The sequence below is a fragment of the Myotis nattereri genome, assembly GCF_964212035.1.
Source record: "Myotis nattereri genome assembly, chromosome: 15".
NCBI classification, from domain to species: domain Eukaryota; kingdom Metazoa; phylum Chordata; class Mammalia; order Chiroptera; family Vespertilionidae; genus Myotis; species Myotis nattereri.
The window spans coordinates 1,427,172-1,433,171 of NC_138090.1; positions in this window are offsets into that span (position 1 = coordinate 1,427,172).

Genomic DNA, 6,000 nt, shown 5'->3' on the forward strand with positions numbered 1-6,000 from the left:
CAGGCCTCCCAGGCCTCTAAACAAAAGGCCCCTGCAAGTTACTAAGGAAAACAGCCACAATCCACAGGAAAATGGGCAAAGACCCTCCACATGTCTAGTATCAGGACGGTCCATGAGAACAGCCCCGCGGGGGTGACAGAAACTCAAGGGGATGAGGGCATTTGCAGCTGGAGGGGTGGGAGGCAACAGATGCCCGCAGAGGTCCTCAGAGGTTGAGCTGCTCCATATTTTTAGCTGCGCATTGCTATTACAATGTTCCAGGTGTTGATGGCAGCCCTGCGGCGCGGCTCAGTGGTTGAGCGTTGACCTATGAACCAGGAGATCAGGGTTCAATTCCCGGTCAGGGCACAGGCCTGGGTTGGGCTCCATCCCCAGTGTGGGGCCTGCAGGGGGCAGCCGGTCCATGATTCTCTCATCACTGATGTTTCTCTCTTTCTCCCTTCCTCTCTGAAATCAATACAAATACATTTTAAAAAAATAAAGTCATCTTTATATCTAGACGCTAAAAACATGAAAAATTGAAAGGTTTTGAAGGGCTCCTAGAATCCAGATCCTGGCAGTCCCCTGATGGGTTGACTATTTAAATTGAGAAATGGGTTTATTTCTTTATTCCTGATAGACCCTCCCCACCAGGCCGCCCAGCGCAGCTCAGGAACACTCAGGCTGTGGTTGAGGCCGCCTCGCTTCCCCAGAAGGCTCGCCGTCCATGTTTCCCGGCTCCGCATGGCTGGGGGGCCCCTGGATGTTGGCCGAGACCCTGTCCCCCACCCAACTCCACTCGCACCCCCCCCCCCCGGCCTCTTTTTCAGGCGACGTTGCCTCTGGACTTGAGCTTGTCTCCGCACTGTCCAGTTTTAGCAAGAATCCAGCTGTGTCGGTTTAACCAGAACCCCCATCCTCCATATCTGATCACACGGTATCTAATCGGTTCCTCATCTCTCTCTCTCTCTCACACACACACACACACACACACACACCACACACACCGCCGGTGTCCCTGTGCCTGCTGCCTTCAGCAGGAATCCCGTCAGGTCGGTTCGGCCAGAATCTCCCTCACCCCGATGCCATGTCCCCTCCCCTGACTCCCACCCACTTCTCTGTGTTGGGAGTGGAGGCCATCTCTCTCCTGCAGGTAAGGCAGGGCGCCGGGCCCCACACCTGTCGCCGGGCCCCCTGGAATAAGGTCTGCTTACCATCCATCGGCAAGAGGGGCGTGAATGGCTTTTCCGTCGCCACCACGCCCTGGGGGCTGGGCTGCGGGCATCTGGGCGGTGTGGCAGCTCTGCGGGACCTGGGCCATGTCTACCCTTCGCCCAGGGGATGGCAGTGCCCCCGGGGCACACAGGTACCAGCCTCCAGGTTTCTAGGGACCCGAAAGGAGGCACAGACCACCAAGATCCCAGAGATGGGGAGACCGAGGGCCTGGGGGCAGTGAGAGCTCCCCACAGCAGGGGCTGCACCCCTGGTCCCAGGCTCCCCTTCCAAGGAGGGGAGCGGTGCCTTGGAGGGGAGACCCAGGAGAAAGGGCGGGGCACTGCCTTTGTTTTGTTTGTTTTGGGTTTTTTTTAATCCTCACCAGAGGATATTTGTTCCATTGATTTTTAGAGAGAATGGGAAGCAGGGAGGGTGTGTGGAAGAGAGAGAGAGAAACATCGATGTGAGAGAGGCACATTGATTGATTGCCTTTTGCATGCACCTGAGTGGGGCTGGGATCAAACTTGCAGTCCAGGTCTGTGCTCTTGACAGGAATGGAACCTGTGACCCTTCCGTGAGCAGGCCGGTGCTCCAACCACTGAACACACCGGCCAATGCAATCTAACACTTTTTAATACCAAAATATACTGATATACAGCACAGGACAATGATGCTTTTCACAAGAACATTCAAGAATTTCTCTATGCCGAAACCGGTTTGGCTCAGTGGATGGAGCGTCGGCCTGCGGACTGAGGGGTCCCGGGTTCGGTTCCGGTCGGGGGCATGTGCCTGGGTTGCGGGCACATCCCCAGTTGGGGGTGTGCAGGAGGCAGCTGATCGATGTTTCTCTCTCATCGATGTTTCTAGCTCTCTGTCTCTCTCCCTTCCTCTCTGTAAAGAAATCAATAGAATATATCAAAAAAAAAAAAAAAAAGAATTTCTCTAAAACACAAACAGTACAGGTGTGGGATGGACGTCAGCACCTCTCCCTCCGCATTTGGAGATGGCAGTCCTTGGAGGCCTGGGTCCAGTGGCCAGAGCGGGGAAGAGCCCTCCCCTCCCCCAGCAGCTCCTTCCTCTGGGATCCACGGAGCTCTAGTCCAGGCTCCAGCCACCAGCCCAAGACAGGCCCCTTCCCTTCAGGGTCCGGGCACCCCCACACACACACACATACACACACCTACCTATCTAGCCTCCTCGGCCTTATTTCCATGCCTTGTATAAATATGCATTGCCTCGAAGAGATGGGGGGGGGGGGCCTCTTTTCTGAAGGAAAATTAACCACAATGACAAACTTAGTTATTCATGCAGACCATCAGCCTGGTATTCCTGATTATGCAGGGCGCAGCCTGAGTATCTGAGCGGCAGAGCCCACCAAAGGCGCCAGCGGCAGCGGCCAGCCCACCTCGCTGGCCTGCGTGCCTTTGTACCCTCTCCCCGCCCGGGGCAGGCCAAGGGGCCGCCTCCCTGGGACAGCGCCCCGCTCCCGCCAGCCCACGCAGGGGGCCCTGCGCGCTGTATATTAAGGGATTAATCAGCCGAGTGAGATTGGCGGCGAAGGCTCCACCTGGCTGCCTACTTCATGAAAGCAGCCGCTCGGCAAAGTATTCTAAGCTCACAGTGCAGGCCATATGGCATTTCAAAGAACAGAAGTTGAAAGTACAGTACATATTTATCCCTCCACAGACAGCATTAAAGGGGTGGCAGTATTTTATTAAAGCCTCTATGTGCATGTGTGTGTGTGTGTGTGTGTGTGTGTGTGTGTGAAAAGCAAGCGGAAATATACTCGATGCGCAGAAAAAAGAAATGACACAGATTTATTTCACCTCTCTGCCAACCCACCCCATAGCAACAGTGAAAACGTGGTCTATGTAAACTTGAGAAAACAAGAAATATTTTAGCGAGTCGTCTGCACTCAGGGCTATTGCCAAGTCTCTCTCTCCTTTTTTTGAAACAAGAACCGTCTCCTGGGTGTCAGGCCTGCAGGCGGAGGGGAAGGAGTGGCCGCCTGCCTTGCGGCGTCCTGGACCTGGGATTTGGAGGACTTATCGTAGGAGTCTGTGGATTCTGTCCTTAGCTAGCATCCCGCCCCCCACCCCCTCTTGGGAAGAGCCCCAACCTGTTCCTGGGAAGCTCCTTTCTGTCTCTCTGTCCAGGCGACTCTGGGGTCATCGGTGGCCAAGGCTGGCCAATCAGAGCCCGGCCACCTGCTCACTGGTCTTGTGACTGGTTCAGGGGTGGTCACATGACCCAAGACAGACCAATGAGGCTCAGCCCTGAGACTTTTGCTGGCATGACTGGGAAGGAGACTCTCCTTTCCCAAAGTGCTGGCTGGGCTGGGAGCGTGGAGCACAGGGCCAACCTAGTCTTGAGCAGAAACCTAGTAACAGGAGAGTCTAGGGCAGTGCCAGGTTTTCTCGGACACGTGGTGCCCTGTTCAGTGATGTCAGACTTAACCTCTCCGTTTGGATTTTCCTCTGCACCCTCTGCTCCACCCGGGTTTCAGGGGCCAACAGAGTCATGTTGGTGGGGATGTTGGCAGGAGAGAGTTCTTGGCTGCCCAGGGTCATTCCTCTGAGGCTCTGCGCTGGTCCCGGCCAAGGAACTCCCATCTGACCAGCCCTCCCACACGAACTGACGTGGGGCGTCTAACACTTGGGTAGAAACCTTTGCCTACGAGAGTCCTCCTGCTTGAAGAACCCGGGGTCAGGGCAATCAGAGCAAATAAAAGTGACGGTGGGGATTCAAAGAGAGAGAGAGCCACAGAAGGAAGGTGAGTTTCAAACCGACATCCCTCCTGAACACCGACGCAAAACCCGGCACAACATGTTAGCAAATCAAACGCCAAAATATATAAAAGCGGGCGTTATCTCGGGAATTCTGGGTTCGTTTAAAATGCAAAAGTCAATGAATTCGCCGTTACTATAACCCAACAAAGGAGAAATACCACCGGTCATCTCAATGGACCTGGAGGAAACAGGAAGGCAGGAAGCGCAGGGGAGGGTCCGGCCGGGACAGATCAGGGGGAAGGAGTGCGCAGGGGAGTCCGCCCAGGTCACGGCCACTCGGACAAGGGCCTAGCGCGCGCGGGTGCGCTCCCGGCGGGCCTGCGTGGGGGACCCGCACCGGCGCGGGAGCTGAAACGAGGGAGCGGACGGTGCGCGACACCCGCGCTGGGGGGCGGGACGCCGAGGACACCCGACAGGAAGAGCGGCCGGGGAAGCCGGGGGCGCGCCCGGGAGAGGGCGAGGCCCCGCCCAGAAGGCACAGGCACCAGGGCGCGAACGTGCCCTCGCGCGAACATCCGCGGAGTCCGGCTCCGGCTCCGGGACGCGGACGAGCGCGGCCCGCCTACCTGGCTCCTGCGGCTCCACCGCACGCGGGACTGGCAGGCGGGACCACGCCGGCCACGCCCCCGAGGCCGACCGGCCACAGCGCGTGCGCAGGGAAGGCCCCGCCCACAGCCCGGCTCCACCCACTTCCAGGCCCCGCCCTTTCCGCGGGGCGCACGCGGCGGCGGGGCGGGGCCGGGGCCGGAGGGCGGGGCCGGGCAGCGTCACGTGGGTAAACACGCGCACGTGGAGCCGAGGCCGAGCGCGGAGGGAGGGAGGGCGGCGCCGGCCGGGCTGGCGGAGGAGGCTGCTGGCTGCACCGCGCGGCCGCGCCCGCCCCGCAGGCCCGGGGAGAGCGGCTGGGGGGCGGCGGCCCGGCGAGGACCCCGTGCGCCCGCGGAGCCTCAGCCCCCCTCTGTCTGAGCCACCCCTGCAAGGCCGCCCGTGAGGTCGGGCCCAGCCCCGCGGCCGAGCCTAAGGCTCGTAATCAACCTGAGACCCATCGATGCGGCGCGCGTTGCGGACGGCGGAGGCAGGATCGGCGAGGAAATGCGCCCAGAGCCACGTGGCCAGGAAGGGCCGCGCGCCAGGTCCGAACCCCGCAGCCTGGCGCCTCCCTGCGGGGCTGGGGTCCTGCTCGGGCGTCCCGCCCCCGCCCCTTGAGGCTGGGCCTGGCCTGGGACCCGCAGGAAGGGCCTCCATTACCGGATCGTGCCGAGGGGTGACAGGGTGCCCGCCTCCAGCGGAGGCTTAGGGGCGGCGCTCTCCGAGGAGTCGCGACAGCTTCCGCCGGGCGTGACGGTCTTGGGGCTGGAGGGCCCCAGGCCCAGGGTCGCCGCTCGCGGACGGCCCCTCCTCCGGGACCCACCTGTCTCTTCCCGGAGCCCGGGTTCGTCATCGGCCCCAGCAGCGGGGCGGCGCCCGGGGCACTCAGGCCCCTTCTCCCGGCGGACTTCTCCCCAGGCCGCCCTCCCTCCTCCACTTCCTCCTCTTCCTCCTCCTCCGGCCGCCGCGTGACCGGGAGGCGCCGCAGCGGGCGCGGCGGGGCGGTCCGGGAGGATGGGGCCCGATGCGAGGCTCAGGGAAGCGGGGCCCTGGGCCCGGGAGCGGCGCTGCCCGGCTCCCGGGAAAGGTCGCTCTTTCCGGGCCCAGGTGGCCAGGCCGCCCTAGAGACGCAGCCCCCAGAGAGCGGTACCCCAGCCCCGACCCTCATGGGACTTGGGGGTTCGCACGAGCTGGTTAAAGGGGTTCATCACGCTTGGGCGTCTCGTGCAGTGCGCCCTGGGCCATTCCCACCCTCGTGACCTCGGGCATGTTCCTGAACCTCGCGCCTCGGTTTCCTCTTCTCTAAAGCGGGGTGTGGGATTGGACGGCCAGGCTGCGACTGGACACCAGCGCCGCGTGTGCACCACAGCTGGGGGCGCGGGCGGGGCGGGGACCTCCCCTTCCTGCCGCCTGAACCCAGCCCAACCCC